This window comes from Ochotona princeps, chromosome 11, assembly GCF_030435755.1.
Source record: "Ochotona princeps isolate mOchPri1 chromosome 11, mOchPri1.hap1, whole genome shotgun sequence".
Taxonomy (NCBI): Eukaryota; Metazoa; Chordata; class Mammalia; order Lagomorpha; family Ochotonidae; genus Ochotona; species Ochotona princeps.
In genome coordinates, this window is record NC_080842.1 from 30176919 (window position 1) to 30196220 (window position 19302).

Genomic DNA, 19302 nt, shown 5'->3' on the forward strand with positions numbered 1-19302 from the left:
GCATTGCCTTTCTGTTTTCCTTCTATAGTGCACAAATGAAGGCTTGAACTTCCTCTCAGTTGTTTTGGCAACAACAAAATAAAGGTAATAAAACATTTAGGCTAACTTTGAGTGTCTTCACTTGCAAAATTATTGGGCAGATCTGAAAAGACCATTCAAGTTCATTGCTGTTTCAAGTACTGACATTTAATACAAACGTATGTTGTATCTCGAAACCAAACCTACCAAGAAATTCATTGCAATATTTCATGTTCACTACAACATGAACTTACTATGTAAGCATTATTTAAATCCATCTTTCTATAATGATTTTAATTTAAGAACTTCAGAGTATACAGTCTAAATGACACGTAAGTTATACATCACTTCTGAAGACATTTTATGTATTTCTTAGCAAATACTGCTTATTAAATTTTGCATATCCTTTTCAGGGAAATATTCTGACTGTAAAATCTCTTGCAAGTTTACAGTAAGCATTTAATGTAGAATCTGATAGTCAAAATTAGTTGAACTACAGGGCTGCTACAGAATTTCACTTTTCTAAGTGACCTTCTCTAATCACCAGTATTTTTGTTGGTGCCTCATCATAATAAAATTTGAATAAGGAGGCTAAGAAATGTCTTATTTCTCCTTCAATTTTTGCACACATTTTTTGGTGTCCAACATTGTCAGAAAAATACCACTCTATTCCAAAGGCACATTTAAAGTTTCTGGGGGTGTTTTTTGTGCAACTATTGCTTTCATTTTACATACAACTCTTTCTATCCATAGAGAAGGAATTAAATTTTATAGTAAGACATACGGTTATAAAAAAAGATATTTGCTAGTTTGAATCAATATTTTCTATTTATATAATTCACACAGCTCATTTCACATCAGTAAAATCCTTACAGTTTTACATTGTTTATTCTTAAAATTGGTTTTTGAATTTTCTTAAGTGGTTTCATTTTCCAGCAAGAAATTCTTAGTGTTCTTCAAATTTATTCACCTTGCCAATCTTTTCATTTTTCAAAGGCTGGGTTACCTTTATAGACTATCCTAGAGCGAGTGCTAATCTCAATCCACAAATATTATGAGAATAATTAATGACAGCTCTTGGATTCTAATTAAATTCTTAAAAAAATTCCAATCCTCTGTTGCCTGTATTGCTTCAATTGTCTAAATAGTGAAATTAATACCAACTTCCAATTTAATGTACATTTTACCTAACTGTCCTAGAATCTTTGGAAAATACTCCCTATAAAGGATGCTGTTGTAAAAGATGAAGATTCTGTAAACTCTTTCCGGAAAGGATTGATGGTAAATATTTCAGGCTCATTAGGACACACAGTCTGTCACAACTATTCAGCTCCACACTGTTTCGCACAGAAATAGTCATAGATAATATGAAAATGCACTAGCTTGTCTGCATTCCAATAAAATTTAAAGACAATGATGTTTTCATATCATCTACTTTTTGCATGTCACAAAATATGACTTCTTCTCTTATTTTCATCCATTTAGAAATGCAAAACCCCTCTTAGAAGCTGACCCACCTAACAACCAGTTGAGTCCAAAAGCTCTACTTTGCTAACATAAAAAGAATCAGTATTTTGTAACAAATACAGAAGAAAAGATATGTAGACCAAACAGTAGACAACACCACTATGAGAAAGTAGCATAAAAATTTCAGTATTCAGGAAAAACAAATAAAATTTATAAATAATTATGTGGCTACATCTGATGACAAATTTCAATGGAATATTTCTATTAAAGTAAAACATTGTAGAGTTGTGTTAAAATAACTTATACTTACAATAACTACAGTCTCACAAATTACAATCACCAAAAAAGTTTCAAGTCTATTAATTAGAAAGACACAGTCTGAATAAACAAAGCAGGAACAACAGAAACAACTGAAAAGAATGCCATGTAAGAGCAGGCAGAATAGGAAGTGCTAGTAAACACACATCAGGAAATAACTCCTGAGTCTATCACTCTCAAGCAAGAAAAGAGTATCAGAATAGTATTAGGATAACAAACAGGTAAAATGCAATACAAATCAGTAGAAAAATATTTAAACAAAGATTAATGACCCCTCTTAGTACCCATAAACAATAACACTGTGCCCATTTCCCTGCACCTAAATATTGCCCATACTTTGTTGAAAAAATGCATTAATACAGAGATCAACTCAGACAACCCAAGATGGATTGGTATCACCATGTTGCTTATTAAGGTGCCCCTTGGGATATTTGTATAACCTATCGGAGTCCTGGTTTGACTTCCAGCTGCTCTGCTTCTGATGCAGCTTCCAGCTAATACATCTCAGGAGCCTGTGGTAATGGCCGGGACTTGGGCTCTGCTACTGACATAGAAGACCAAGATGTAATTCCTGCTTCCTACCTATTGAAGGCATTTTGAGAAGCAGAGGATAAAGGATGCATTTTCTTCTCTCTTACTCAGTCTCATTGTCCTTATCTCTCCTGTTTCAGTAACACAAAGTAAGATGGATGTCTAATACTGTCAAAAGAAACCATGCTCAGGAGAAAAGGTGTGAATTATTTAGGTAAACAACCGAGTCAAAAATCAGTCCAGACACGATTTTCTTTTTGATATAATACATCTCTTGGCTGATTCTCAGTGGTACTGTGGAGACATCATTAATGAGCAATTTATTTATGTATGTGATTATCTGCTCTATTAAAAATATCTTTAGGGCTAATCAAGGATCGTTTCCATTTATTATAAATGACACTAAAATGCCACTGGAAATTTTAAGCAAAAGAAAAAAAATCAGATTGGCTTTTATAAGCCAGAATTTTGACTTTCTTTCGGTTTGCAGTGGATCTTTGGTTTGACATTTCCTCATCCCAAACCATCCATAGACTCCTGAGGCTGGAAATCGTCTTCTATTTTAGTGCAAAAAAAAAAAATGTAGTCACATTTGTGAATTCAGTACTTCCAAGTTTGGCCTATAGCAGGGAATAGCTAGTTCTGTTTGCTTCCCTGTTCCCCAAATTCACAATGTACTGTAGCTGAAATCCAGAAGAGCGACCTGACTTTTCTTCAGATGAAATAAACTTTCACACAGTAAAAACAGAAAACACCTAACAAGCGTAATTAGCTGTCAATTAGATGTTATCAAAGCCTAATTAGGGTGAACGAATTTTAACATGTGACCTAATTTTTAAGAGATTAATTGGGAGAAAAACATTGTGTCCCAGTAAATGTAACTATTTGCAAAATCTTGAATGTTAATTCTGCATAAGTACCACCTTTTAAACCACTCTCTGTAGAAGTTGGCAATTTAAAAAAAAATGAAACAGGCCTTTTTCTTTGGTCTCTAAATATCATCAGCTATTTTGTTATGGTTTTTGATTACATGAATTTGGGTTGGATATCAAAGCTAATAAAATTCTTGAATCTTACAGGTATTTCCATGTAAAAGCTTATTCTCTTTACGAGGTAGTTATTTAGAAAATCAAATTTCAAGAAAACTTTAGTCAACAACTCAGCACATCCTAAATAAACTTCACAGTGAAGCCACTGAAACAAAAGGGAGAAAGAAAAGGATATAGCATTTGTTGTATTGCTACAAAATCTTAGAACCTGTAATTTTGGTGCTTCATGTATGATTCACTATTTGATATTTTCAGCCCCATTAGACAGGGGCTATTACTATTTTACAGACAAGCAGAGATTGATTTTCTAGTTATTCAGCTTCTCACTGGCAGGACGATTTCCCATCTACAAGCTTTCCACTACCAAAACACTGTTCTGCTTATTAAATTAAAGGATTAAAAATAAGATGAACATCGAGTAAAAAGTTTTTCTTTGCAAAACGTATCTTTAACATCCCATCCAACCTTCCAAGCCTACATGAAATACCTCTGCATCTGTTCTCTTTTCTTTAGCTGATTCACTTACAAGAAATGATCTCTCGCTTTTGAATGCTCCAAATATTTTCAGTCTGACCAAATCATCATAGGTCCTGCTCATTGCACAGCACTAAATGCCATATGGCACTCTTATAGCCCCTCCCTTCTCACAATTCCTTCTTTAGTTCAGTGATCTTAATGTCCATTGGTCAATGTTCAGGAATCCTGTAGTCCAGGCTCAGTATCATCTATGCTTGTTCTCATCCTTTAGTCCTCTTTTCTATCCTCCCCACCCCCTCAAAAAAATGGAATGAGTTTTGCAAAATGGTAGAAATTCGATAAATTTAATAGCACTTATGTTTCTATTTCTAAACATGTTCTACAAATTGAATCCATAATCCATCATGTTTAACACATAAGCTGCCTGTTAGATTTGTGGAGTCAGAAATTTTAGTGTATTCCTGAGTCCACTTAGGTGGAGAGAACCTGACACCACAGCATGCCTGCAGCAGGAATGGGGGAAACAGACTCTGCACAAAGGGAGCCCCAAGCAGCCACAGGACTTCTCTGAATGTCCAAGGATATCTGACATGTCTCAGATGACCTAGAAGGTGAAGACAAGTCGCTTGATGCAGTTAATCTCAGTAATCAGTGTTTGGGCAAACACACTTAAATTCAGATCTGCTGTGCTCAGCACCCTTGACCAAAGTCCTAACACTCTAAATTCTTGAATATAAACTCTTTCCTAAGATGAAGGAACAAGGAAAATCCTGACTGGATCACATGAAGCATTGGCTAAAAGACTAAATTTCGTTTAACAGAAAAACAAAACAAAAAGCAAGTATTAAATTATTGTATTTTAAATCATGTATATGAATTCAACCAATGGATCTTCAAACAAAACTACCATTTCATTGCCAGTTTACCATATGTGCATAGCATAATTTTATAGAATAGGAAACAGTCAAATAACATCCAAGGTCTCACAGCAAAATGTGATCTATTAGTGTGACTATTACTAGTATTAATAACAAAATACTTAACTGCCACCTTTTGTACATATTAACACACAGCATTATCTGTGTACATTGACAATAATTTCCTAGTTCTTTTAACTTAAAAATATATAGTAACAAATAAGTTTATGGAACTAATAAATTGGTTGGTGGAGTATTTCTCTCCTAAATGAATTTAATTAGCAGCATATTCATATGAAGCAAAGCAATCATTAACAACTACTACAGCCAAGCAAAATTCATGTTATTGATGTGTTCAATAGTATTTTATAATTTAATACTACCAGTTTTACTTTTTAATTACATAAATAAAACTACTATTAATGTCAATTTTTATTACAACTTTTCAGTCATCTACATGGGATTATATTTGAAAAGGTAGTTTTGCATTTCAGGACAAGAAAATGATGTCCTTCAATTAAAAGTCTATTTTTCAAATGAAGCTCTTGTCACTGCCTATCTTTTTTCGAAAGGAAAAAAGAAAATCCAACATTGCTATTGTTATCATTATTACTACTTAAGAGACAGAAACTGAACATTCTTATCTCCTGATTCACTGTCCAAATTCCTACAATAGTGGTTCCAGGACAGACCGAAGCCAAGAGCTGGGAACTTCATTCTGGTCTCCCATAGGGTAACAGGAGACTAACTGCTTCAACCATCACTTACTGTCCCCTACAGCCCAGATGAGCAGGAAACTGGAATCAGGAACTGGAGCCAACACTTCTTCCAGGCACTCTATTTTTGGGATGCAGGCATCTTTAGATAGTGCTGCATTGCCTTCAACTTTATATAACCATTACTTGCTATATCTAAATGGAAATAAAATATTTTCTGAATCATTGGTCTCTAGCAATACAAAAGACAAGCAGAATAAAATACTGTTTCTTATAAACTTAACAAAAACATGTTTTGTTTTCACCAAACTGAGTTAGAATTGCTGATTGTAGGAGAAATAGAAATTTCAATTTACCTTAAATATTTTCAACTCTCTCACTTTTTCTTAACTTTTTCATAAATAATAATTCACAAGGTCCATATTGGTTTCACAAAATAAAATGAATATGCAAGAATACCATCAAAGATAAAGGAGTTTAAATTTGGCTATTATTTAACTTAAAGCACGTTTCATACTGAACAAGATGGACACATCTCAACAACAGGAACCCAACCTTCTCTTTCATGACCTCGATTTCTTCTGTTAACTGACAGACTAAAAGTTCTCATAGCAGGAAAAAGAGGGAAAAAATGAAAAATCCAGACAGAACGTAGATCTGTGAAGTATGGTGTAAGCTGGATTAGGTGGCACAGAGCCAGTTACAGAGAACCACTGTAGCAAAGCACTCCCCTGGGACCTTGAGGAAAACAACAGTGATGTGCACCGGATTGCTTAGAAGTGTTGCAGAAATACGTGAAAGCAGATGTCACCTCTCTCTCTGCCATTAATGTATATTTCATGTATGTCTCCTACGGAGGCTTAAAACTCCCAAATGAAATGTTTCAGCACTCCATATGTTATAAACAGACTTCCATTCTAAACAGGTTTTATTTGGATTTAGGGATTTGTTTTCTCACAGAAATATTGATATAAGCCTATAAACTTATAAATATTCAATTTAAAGTATTACAGAAATGCGATACTGATGATGTGCAACATAAATTTTTTAAAATATTCAATATTATCAAACTTACTACAGAATGTACCAAACTCTTACGTATTTCTTGTGATAATGCAGTAGTAATTAAATAAAAATATGTGAAAATATATTTATGTTCTTTCAATTACACTGGAGAAAGCAATATAAGAGGCAAAATGAGGCTTCAATTTGGCATAAACAGAAAAGAGAAGCCAAGCATTTTAAAGCGTCTTAAATGTTCTACTCCTATTTCAGTAAGTACTTTGAAAATGCTCATTAAAAGCAGAGTTCTTGGCTGGATTTGCTATGTACTACGCAGGCAGCTAGGTAGCTGTTTGGCACAAGCCCCTACCCAAAGTGTAATTTAGCCTCCAATTTTTCAATCCCTCATTTCCAAGATGCATCTCCTCCATCAGGGTCCTGGGAGGCAGGGGTCACGCAAAAGCCATCACGCTTTCAACATAACAGATGCTGACACCTGGGAAGCTCTCCTGCACTGGTGACCATGATGGGAGGAAGTAGTGAGGGCCTTGCTCTCCACCCACCCAACTAACCCCTTTTCTCCCTCAGGATCACTGCCCACCCATGACGGGCATCTCTCAGTCAAACAACTCATGTTCCTGTGTGTGTGCTTTCTCAACTTCAGAATAAAATTTCTTTTCTATATTCCAGCATTAAGAATTCCTCTTTTATGCATGGTAAGGATCTGGAACAAAAATGGAACTCCACTCCCCAACTTCATATTCTATCATAATACCAATTGCTAAGGAACTCAGTTGTTTCAAATTGTTTCAGAATAATATCCATAATAATGTCAGTGGAGTATTAAACTAGCAAAAAGCTAAACTGGTTGTTACAAGATCTTTTAATTCTATGTCCAAGTTACTTTGTATTTCTACCATAATGCTCTGAAATGACCTACCATTAAACACAGTAATAACTTTCTCAAAAATAAACAAATGCTACCTGAATTTAAAATGTGTTGACTGACAGAGTCATTAAAATTTGCTAACAGAATTTGTTAGGGAAAATGGCCTGGGTGTACTGCTTAACTTTCTTTTTATACATTTCTGCTGTGTGACTTTAAATAATGAGTAGATGACTCATAATTTAAGGACCTCTACTAAAGAAAAACAAAACCGGATCTCTTAAGGCAGGAAATCACCCATCCTCTATATTGAATCCAGTGCCGCCCACAGCCAACTACCCTGTCACTCAGACCAGGAGGACTGCAGGAACATGTAACCAAAATAAGATTTGGGCTTTACATTTAGGGCAACTTCTATTTTTTTCTCATAATTTTCAATCTTTTAAAAGTTTCCATTTTTGCGCTACTATAAATTTACATACGTAAGCAACTGTCAGCACTTAATCTACCATAGTAAATCCCTTGTTGCTTAAAATGCCAGATCACTTCTTACTTTCGTCTTAAAATAGCTCCAAGCTTCACTCTATTTCACTAACTCTGTATTTATTAGTCTTGCAATAGTATGATTTTAAACTTCAGAGTATGTCATTTTTCTTTACAAAAATTTTTAAGTTTATTTTCATTTTACTTGAAAGGCATAAAGACATACATAAAGAGAGGGACAGAGAAATCTTTTATTCAAAGATAAGTATAAATTATAACAAATTCTCATCTTGATAAGCACAATCTTTCTTAAGAAGAATGTTTTCCTTAACCTGCAGTAAGTTCTGGGCTAGAATATTCTGACCCATAAATAGTGTAATGTACTATTACCTAACCAACACTGATTTAGAATTTGACTTCATGGACCCAGTTGGTGGCATAGTGGTTAAACCTTGCCTTGAATGAACCTGGATCCCATACAGGCACCAGATTGTGTCCCTGCTGTTCCACCTCTCATCCAGCTCCCTACTTGTGGCCCAGGAAAGCAGAAGAGCATAGCCCAAAGTCTTGGGACCCTGCATCCACGTGGGAGACTCGGATGAAGTTCCTTGCTCCTGGCTTTGGACTGGCTCAGCTCCAGCTGTTGTGGCTACTTGGGGAGTCAACCAGTGAGAAAAGGATCTTTCTCTCCATCTCCTAACCTCTGTAGAATTGCCTTTCCAATAAAAAAAAACTTCAGAAAAAAAAAAAAAAAAGAATTTCACCTAGTACTATACAAAGAATTAAAAGTGCAATGTAAAGGCTATCTTTCTGTACCCATGGGGAGGGCAATGGACCTGTGTGGGCATGGGGGTACGGGATTGTGGGTGGTCTGAGGGATGGAGCTCTGGGAGTGTGCTGGGATGTGGGGGCTCAGGCCCAGGTAGGAGGAGTGAGCATGGGGATTCCCCGTGTCCTGATCCCAGGCAAGGTTGAAGAGAGGGGAGAGACCTAGGTTAACATGTTGGCATGGTGTGCTGGTGGACAAGGCTTAGTGAATTTTGATGGGGCCTGGGCCTGGGCCTTGGGGTGTGGAGGGTAGGGTCCCAGGTCAGCACATTGGTCCAGAGCTTGGGACCCTGGTGGGCACACAGAGCTCTAGGCCAGCATGCTACCCCAGCAGAAGATCCAGCTTTAGAAAGCTAGGCTGGGAAATGCAAGAATGCCTGGGCACAGAACTGTGGATTGATAAGGGGAGGGAGATAGGGGGATGTGTGGGACCACTGAGGGAGCATGTTGCAGGTAAGGAGTGATTTTTGAGGCAGCATGTACAGGAGCCAGGATGGAGTGCGGGTCATGTGGGCTAGACTATCACACTTACAAGTTGCATTAGCTATAAACTGGAGCAGACTGGGCAGGGCTGAGCTGTAGCACCCACCAGCGAGAGCTTGGACTACAGCAGGCTGGATATGTGTTTGTGTTTGCATGTTAGTCTATTTTGATTCCTAGTTGTTTATAAGATTACATTCAAATAATATCGGTAATATAATGTATAGGCAACATAATTTAGAGGAAAAGAATGTTTCCAAAATCAAATATCATGGGTTTATATACCTAGCTATTGGACTTACCAACCTCAAGGATCTGGATTACTTAATCTCCATGGGTTTCTTTTCCTCGAGTACAAATTATGGATGTTAGTAGAGTTGAATGGATTAAATAAATTACCACATTAAACATTTAACAGAATGCTGGGCTCACAGTAAGCACACGATAAATGGTAGCAATTATGACGTTGTAGTATATATAACATACTGACAATATTTACACACCATCTATAGCACAGGCTCCTAATAAACTTCCTGTTGGAAACTAAAACTCAGGCCTGAATCAAGACAGATAGAAAAAAAAAACAAAAACAGGGTGAGGGAGGAAGAGGTTAAGGGAGGGATAGAGGGGGGAGGGAGAAAGAAAGAGAGAAAGAGAGAGAGAGAGAGAAGGGAGGGAGAGAGAAAGCAACAACAAATCCCTTCTTATTAGGTAAGGTTGGCTTCTTTGCCCTGACCTGCAACGCAACACCTAGTTTAGTTGAGTAACCTCTACCAATTCCCATTATTCCCTCACAGTCAGAAAATACGTGATAGAAATTACACAAGCATCTATTTTCAAATCTGTTTAAAATCCACTTATTTACAATGCTCTAACTCATCTCCCATCTTTAAAGAAAACAGAATTCACACAAACTGAATGGGTAAAGTCACTGAAAAATAATGTTCCTTATACTTTCCCCATGCATCTTTTCTGTTTAAGAAATGAGTTCTTCCCATCCTTGGAAAGTTTTCAGAAGCACAGTGACTTGAATAAAATCAATTTTCTAGATCAAATATTGAAATCTGGAAGAACACATAGCCATGATTTTTAATTTTCTACCTAGGTACAAAGGCATATAACACCCTATTAGTGTTATTTTTAAAGTCATTGAATAAAATTATCATTAATATATTCAAGGTAAAAGAACATACAAAGAATGATTCTAAAACATAACTGTCCACAATAAAAGCCTGGAGAGAAAAGGAGAGGTGTAGTATGCCTTTAGAAACATTGTACATTTAGCATCTGGGGCTGGCACTGTGGAACAGCAAATTAAGCCATGGTTTGCAGAGCTAGCATCCCACACGGGCGCTGGATTGAGTCCCGGATGCTCTACTCTCCATCCCTGTGGTGTGCCTGGGCACATCAGGCAGCAGAGAACGGCATAAGCTCTTGGGGCCCCTGTAATCATGAGAAACACCCAGAGGAAGTGCCTGGGTCTTAGTGCCCAGCCTGGGCCACTGAAGCTAACTGAGGAGTACACCAACAGATAAAAGATCTCTCAATCTTTCTCTCTTCTGTCCCCTGTTCCTTCTCTGTTAACTCTAACATTCAAATAAATAAGTACATCTGAAAAATTCAGAATCTTGCAAGTTTGTTTTCTTTTTACCTCTCATTTTTGTCTTATACTTTCCATATGTGAAAAACGGCCCTTCTATGCTTCGGTTGTTTCTATCAGCTCCACTGGGTTCTGGGAATTGGGTAGAGTGTGTTTACACAAACAGAATTTAAGCAGTATCTATTTTATTTCCAAACTATTAATATAATCTTTAAATTATTGGAGAAATTTTGAATCTGCACATAATACTGATATGAGTTCTGAAACACTTTGCAAAATTTCTTTCCCCAAACCACAATTACATTCTCTTTAAGCTTTTCTAATATACATTCACTAGTTTATTCTAAACCCCTCAAGTCTTTAGAAACTCTTGAACCAAAACTATTATCAAAACCAAATATTTTTAAATATTTCCACAAATAAAATCAAAATATAAATCACTAAATTCAATGTACTTGAAGTACACTGAATTACAATGTTTATCACTGTGTTCAGTTTCCTTATACAGTTTCCCTACAAAAATTTCTCCACAATTTGAAAATAAGGACAGATGTCTACACTGTACAACCACACACCCACATTCAACTTTTTATTTATTGCTGCTCCTGGAAGAAAGTTCTACATAGAGGTAACAGCATTATTTTCCAATTAGAAACCACAGAATAAAAGTCTTAAAGAACAATGATTTCACCTTCACTAAATGATTCTTCAGCTAACATATAAGTCTATCCATTCATGAATGTACTCCAATGTTATTTGCTTCAGATGCCTATAACGTATTCACTAAATACTGTTATTGTAACAAACTTTCTCTGAGAGTGCTTGACAATCAGATTAGTCCAACATTAGCATTTATGCATAAAGATGTCTGAATAGCACGGAACAGACTAACATTTCAAGGCCTTTGAATTCCTCAGAGGTTCCACGTTTAGCAACGTGTACGAAAGGTCAGGGCAGTGTTTTAAGATCCTCCCCTTGAAAACACCTGGATTGGTGGAAGGGTGTGCCTAAGTACAGAGATGACCACAGAGGTGAAGAATGCTTTGGCTTCTCTCTATTTCACACACTTACAGACATGATCGTTCTGGAAGTCAGGCTAATTGCCACCTTTGTTCTCTTACTCAGCCTTTGTCCATCACCTTATCTTTCTTTCGTTTACAATGTGGGAAGCTAGGCAATTTTGTCAGATTGTCCCTGTACGCATAAGTTGAAGAAGACTGAAAAGCTTCATTGTCTTTAACCATTTTATTTTCTTTCATACAAAGAAAATGAAATGCCTGATCAGTTTTTTTGTTTGATTTTATTTTGGCAAATGCTATAATTGAAAGTGTGAAACCAATCAATGACACCTCTGGTTAAAATTTATTTCTGAGAAATATCCCAAAGGAGTGATTTCAGAGGAATAATATGCAGCCTTCAATTTACTTTATCACAGCTGGATATGAAGTTAAATCCCTGGCTGGAATTTAACCATCCAGAACCAAGTGCCAGATGGCTTATCTGCACCTCAACCCAACAGCTGTGTCCTGATATGCACAGCTGGTCTTCACATTTGAATGACAATATTTAAATGATAACATTATGTAATGTAGAAAAATGTGTTTGGGTAGCATGGGTCTTGAAAAACTAGATTGCACAGTTGCTCTTAATAGTAACTGCACAGCTCAACAGCTAATTCACATTCCTTCTATTTCTGTTGATGGGTCTTGGCTGGAGAAAACAGTTTATTGCCACATGGAAACATTCCAGTGACATTGTATTATGCTACTATCTGTCCATAATGACTCTCCTGGGTACTCACATGTAGATCTTCCCTTCCCATAAAAAATAAGTGCAACATAGTTTCCACTGCGAAGCAGGAGACTTCTAAAACTTTGTCATAATTAATAGATATTGCATTGTGCCAAGATAGACAAATTAAAAGGTACTTGGTAGAATGCAGCTCCTATAGAAATTCTTCAATAGCACCAGGATATTACTACTCATTTTTTCTTTGAGTCACAAATATCATCAGGTCACCAAACATAACAAAGTTAACATCAAAATCTAGCACTCTAAATAATAATAATAAAGCTACATGAAGGGCAACTCAAGGAAAATATATTTGAACATATTTCAAACATGACTGAAAATTAACAAGTTTCAGAAGTGAGATGTCTGAACAAATGTTCAAGGTTTTAATAGAATATGTTGTGGCAAGTTTCCTATTTTCATAATTTGACAGAGGGCGTTGCCTATGTTTCTGTTCAAACTCTGATAAATATATGTATTACCCCAGTGATATAAACAAAATTATCCATTATATATATATCCAAAGCAGTTATGAATATGAAACCATTATAGAAATTAGATTTGGTATCTCATTGCTGATAGTAGCCATGTCACTTAACACCCAAATTTCAATTTTTCACCTGTAAACTGAGTGCCATAGACAACACTACATGTGTGAATGTGCTCTATAAACTGCTATCAAACAGAAGGTTATGTGACTATTGTTTATGATTTATTTATTTATTTATTGGAAATATGCAGCGATAAACAGAAATTTCCCATTTGCTAGTTCGCAAACGGCCACAACAGCTGCGGCTGGGCCCAGGTGAAGCTGGAGAAAAATACATCCAAGTCTTAGCTGTTACACATGGTGGCAGCAATTGAGCTGTCACCTTCGGCTTCCCAGGTGCATTATCAGGGTGTTAGAGCAGAAGCCAAGGAGCCAGGACTGAGGCAGCAGTCTGAAAACAGATGCAGGCTTTCCAAGCAACAGCTTCACCTCTTTGGCTATAAGGCCTGCACCCAAAAAAGGTGTGACTATTATTGCTGTTAGTTTTTCTAAAAGACTCAATAAATAGTTCTCTTCACCAGGGATCTGATTAACTGAAATATAAAACAAGGAAGGGTATACAGAGACCTGAAGAGCACTCTTGTAATTAACATAAAGGCTAAAGCAGAGACCATTATTCCTGTATATAAAAAGTTCCATAGATTTCCCAGTTTTGAACCCTGTAATTGGACAGACTCACACAATGAACCCTTACGAAGCTGACAAAACAGGGGCAACAAACCTACTCCTTCTTGAGTAGTTCAACCTCAAGAGGTGAGGATCAGTCAGGTAAGATGAGCCTTTACACAGTGATCAGATAAACAACTTGGAGTGAAGGAGTAGAAAGACTGGGGTTCAGTAGGTGCGCTCAACAGGAAAGGAAAGAGTTGAGAAAAATGTCTTCTAACATTCCTCAGCATTTTGCTATCTACCTCCAGATCACTTAAAAATTAATGCTTGGTCAACATGATCATTCTTCCTCGAGCAAAGGCAGTAATTGCACACTAGTCCTATTTCACATAATTACTTCGTCACAGTAATCATTCTGGGAGTTTTCTCATGAGAACACTGAGCAATGTAGGAGTTTGCCCTATTCAACAAGACATGTTAGAAACCAATAGTAATTAAATCACACAAACATCACCATGAACCCAAAGCCAAAAGAGTATCCTTAGTCCACTTCCTATAAATTGTATATTCACATTGTATAATACAATTACTCAAATATAAGTGCCAGAAGTAACTCCTCTCTCTTGTACCATATTTTTAAGTCATTGCACATCCCATAGTTGCATCCTTTGTAACCTCTTCCCACTTCTTCCCCCATTTTCCTCCATGGCATCTACTACTCTAAAACACTTGACATGTTTGCTTGGTTGTTCAGTAAGTTCCATCAGAGTAGGAATTGTGTCTGATTTGTTCACTACTCTATTTATAGCACACAAAAACCATTGCTGATGCCTTGCAGGCAATCAAAATATATTTTGAAGAGATGAGTTTAAGGAAGAGCAGAGGGAGAAGAGGAAGAAAGAAAGAAAGGAAACAAACAAAAATGGAAGGTGACACTTGTGACAGTTTCTAAGGCAAAGGTCATGCTAACCGTAAGATCCCCTTCCTCAAGCTGGTGATTAAACACGCCTCTGAAGTCTAGAATAAGGCAGTCAGCAGTAGAAGGGAAACACTGCTATCATTTATTACATCTTTATTTTTCAAGGCTCCATAGGAACTGCGCCATTATCAGCAATACTAATAAATTTCCCATCAGCAGCAGGGAATAACTCCCACTTTTAATGTTATAAATTAGATGCTTTAAAATGATATTTGAGAAAAACTGGACTATAAGCAAGCAGGATTCAGCAATATCAGGCAGTCTGATCTCACAGGCATATTCTCTAGTATTCCACTCTCTTTTCTGTTCAATGATTGCTCATTTTTATGAGGCTGCATAATAAGTCTTCTAAAATTCCAAACCCATTTCTAGTCACCAATTCCATTCCAAGCCTGCTGCAATCTTGGCAGGTGACTTTTACTATTCCTGAGAAGATCAAGATTATCAGGCATTAATTCCTCCAATTCCTTTAATCTCTTCTTCTCAAAAATAACCATCTTTTTATCCCAGGGGGAGTGCTAGCATTTTCCTTTCAGACTCCCACTGAGCACCACAGTCATAATTCTGATGTTGAGTAGGGCTTCTTTGATCCCTGAAATCTAAATAGCATTGGTTTACACTCCAAATTTACACTCCAATGAAGTCCAAAGTTCTTTTAAAAGTTTCTAAGAATTTACATATATCTCAAATGTTCAAAATCGCCTAACAATTTGAGCTCCTATTTCCGTCTGTGCCTTCCTGTTACATACCATGTTGATCCAGAAGTGAAGTCCAAAGAAGGAAACACAAGAACATGCTGTGAGTGTTATAAGCTTTAGTGAAAAGGTCAAGCGACATCATTCCAACCAACAAGAATAAAGCAGTATTCTTCAGGGAGTACCTGCGAACATTTTTGTTTTTCTGCTAAACAGGAAAAGATGTGGCTGAGAACAGATTTTCTCCCATTCCCGGGCCTTTAGTTGTGTAGGAATGTCTGCAGCAATGGTAGCTGTCTTGATATCATAAAGTAACAAAAAGTTCTGACATTTGAACTACTGATTCAGTGCCAGCAGCTTTCAACTTCTTGTCAGGTACAAAAACAGCGAATTCCTATTAACTTTAAATCACGGTGGGCTGCAGGAGGGAGCGACTAGCTCAGATCCCAATTCCAGGGACCATGTGCTCAGGGTGAGCTGGCCGAGCTCTGGGATATTGGTTGTCTGAATCGTTGCTTACGTAGTTCCAGGCTGACAGCACTGTTTCTGGGATCTGAGTCAATTCTAAAGATTCCCAATGCCAGTAACTCTTCCTTTGAAGAACTTCTAATCACTTAACAATGCTGAGATATGAAATTGGTAATGGAACGGAATGTACTGGGCAGGACTAAGCAAACCTTAGCCTACAAGCAAAACTAGAAACCAGCATGGAGCACAGGTCATACCGAGCTAGGCTCTTGCACCTACTGGTCCTCAGAACAACCACGGGCAGGTGCGCAATTTACGGCTAGGAACAGGCCCAAATGGGGAGGTAAGGGGACACCTTAACTGGGTTGAGGTTCCCACCAAGGGGTGCGTGTGCTGGAATGGGGGCTGCGTTCTATCTAGGAAACAGTCGTAGTCACCCAAGGCACTAATGTGGGCTGGCATTGGATGCACCAGGCCAGTTCAGACCCCAACACCATCTGGTGTCATGGAGAACCAGGGTAGACGTGGGACTGACTAGGCTGGGTCTCAACCCCCTACTAAGTCATGTGTGAGCTGTATGTGGGTACGGACAAGCCATGGCTGGGCTGAAACATCCAACAAGAACCAGAATGGGGTGAAAGCCAGCCAGGAAAAGCCACTGTTCCTGCTAGGACAGGAGGTGAACTGGGTAGGGTTGGCTCAAGGACCCCCTGTTATGCGCAAAATCTGACATTGGGAGGGGTTCTGATGGAGGAGCCTGGGCAACTCCTCTGGTAGGACACAGTCCCTGCAGGTTAGCGCAAGAAGCATGATAGGAAACAGCCCAGAATAGGTCATGGAAAGTTTCCCACTGGCACACATTCAGCATGGGTCAGGAGCAGACCAGGCTGAATCAGTTCATGTCATCCACTGGCAAATCCGAACACCAGAACAGAGTGTGGGTTGAGCTGGGTTTGGTCGCGACAAAAACCAGTACACATTATGGAATGCCAGGGCGTGGTTGCCTGTACTGGATTTGACTGCAGCACCCAACCAGCAAACGTGAGATCCAGGAAGGGAGGGGCAGAGCTGGCAGGGGGATTAAGGGGCTGGTCCCCTCGCCAGACAGCTACTCCCCCTGGAGAACGTGGGCTGGGATGGGGACAGACCAGACTAAGCAAGGCTGCAACACCTGTGCAATGCATGTAGACTAGATCAGGGAAAAGCCAGGCTGGGCTGATTATTCCTGCTGGTGCAAGCATAAATTAGAGTGGGTGAGGGATGTTTGGGCTTAGCCACAGCATCAGCTGGCACTGGGGACTAATTCTGTCAAGTCAAATCACAGAACCACCTAAAGAGTGCATAAACTGGGAGTGAGAGAGACCTGGGAGGGAAAAAGAGGGTTCCCCCTTCTTGGGTTACTACTCCCGTGGGAGGGCATGAAAAATAGGACGGGGGCTGGGGTGGCTAGACAGAGAGGCACTCAACAACATCCGTGAGGGCTGGATGGTTGAGTTGGTTAGATGGAACTAAGCTTTAATACCCAGTGACAAGTACAAGAGCCCAATGGGATGGGGAACAGTATGGTCTACTGCTACACATACTGGCAACCCAGAGTAGGGGGCGGGCCTGGTGGGGGTTATTGTGGGTCGCCCCAACTAGGCTGCAGCTCCCACTGGTTGATGTAAGGGCCGAGTATGTGCTGGGCAGAACCAGACTGGACTGCAACACCCATTGGTTCCAGTGCAACTCGGGACTGAAAACAGAACCAACCCAGCAATTGAAACCACCAGCTGATCGGGGTGATGGACTGTGCCGGGCCCTGTGCTTTCTAGAACATACAAGAATCTAGTCTGGGAATACCTCAAAGTTTCTTTGGAGATCTCCCTAATCAAACTGCTGGACTCAGAACTCTAACCAAGAAAAGACAGAAGACAGAACAGGTCATTCATTCATCTCAGCTGTATATTGTTGGCAGCAAAATATGGGGCGAACGGAGACTTTATGATGGACCATATCAATCAGTGGACAACCTCATCGAGCAAAACTGGCAGCAATTCATAACTGGAGAACTATTAAAACCACTTGAGCAAATATATCAGAGCATGCCCCACATCCGGGACTTGGGGTGGGCGTGAAACCAGGTGAGGCTTCTCCCTCAATATCCCCCTTTACCTCAGATACATGATGGAAACAAAATGGACATAATAGTATTACCCACTTCCCTATACCCCCCCCCCCCTGAACCTTTTTTTTTAACCGTAATTAACTATGTAACCATTGTCAACAAAAATACAATAAAATAAATTTAAAAAAAACTTTAAATCACAAATTTTTGTCATTTGTAACTAAAAACCACTTAGGAGCTGAAACAAAATTTCAGCTCTGGGTTTATTTACAACCAGTAGTCTAGGAAGTTCCAAAAGTTTAAAGATTTGTGATCTGTCTTTACTTCGAAGGCCATCTAAAAAATCAGGGCATCTGAATTTCAAATCGCCAGAAGGCCTTTAGGTATGCAAGTGAAAGCCAGTGGGTTCAGTTACTCAATGTTGTATAGCAGAAAATCTGGAGGGCATTAAGAAGGATGTCAACCAGAATGAAACTCCTCAAACTGCCTGATACCCTGATTTTGGATATCATTATCTGAATCTGATTTTTCAGTATTACAGCTAATTCTGCCTGCAAGGGCCCAGGAGTCTTGAATCCCTAACAATGACCTTCACTCACAATCTGGCAGAATACTATTTTAATTTCTCCACAATTATGCTATCATATTAATTCAATGAGAGGATAAATGTGCTGTGGTACATCTGGATAATGGAGTATTATTAAGCACTGCAATGAACTATCAAGCAAGAAAAGGTACAGAAAAAAATTTAATATATAATACTAAGTGATATAAACCAATGAAATAGTTATAGATCATGATTGAAACTGTAAGACATTCTAAAATAGGCAACTCTCTGGAGTCAGTAACAAGATTAGGAGTTGCCAGTGGCCCTGGAAGCGGAAGGCTGAGAGGGCACAGCAAAGAGGACTCGGGGGGGGGCAATGAAAACCCCCCGTAAAACAGTGGAGGTGGACACAGGCTATTCTCCATGTGCTAAAACCCACAGGACTGAGGACAACAAGTGAACCTTCTTGTAATCTATGACCTTTGTGCAATAATGATGCAACACTGGGGAATAGGGATGCTATCGTAGGTTCAGGAAGTGGAGCCAGTAATCACTTACTACCTGCAGTTTCATTTTCACAAGTCCAATTATTTAATTACCCTCCAAAAATATTATATGAAAAAATCAAGAAGTAAATATGTTTTTAAATTGCCTATGATACACAGTGGTGTGAGGAAATTTTTTTTTGGTGTACTCTATTCAACCTGGGACATGACTCTTCCTTTCATCTGCTGCATCCACAATGGAGTGCTGTATGTGGGACATATTAGTGCTCTTGCTCAAT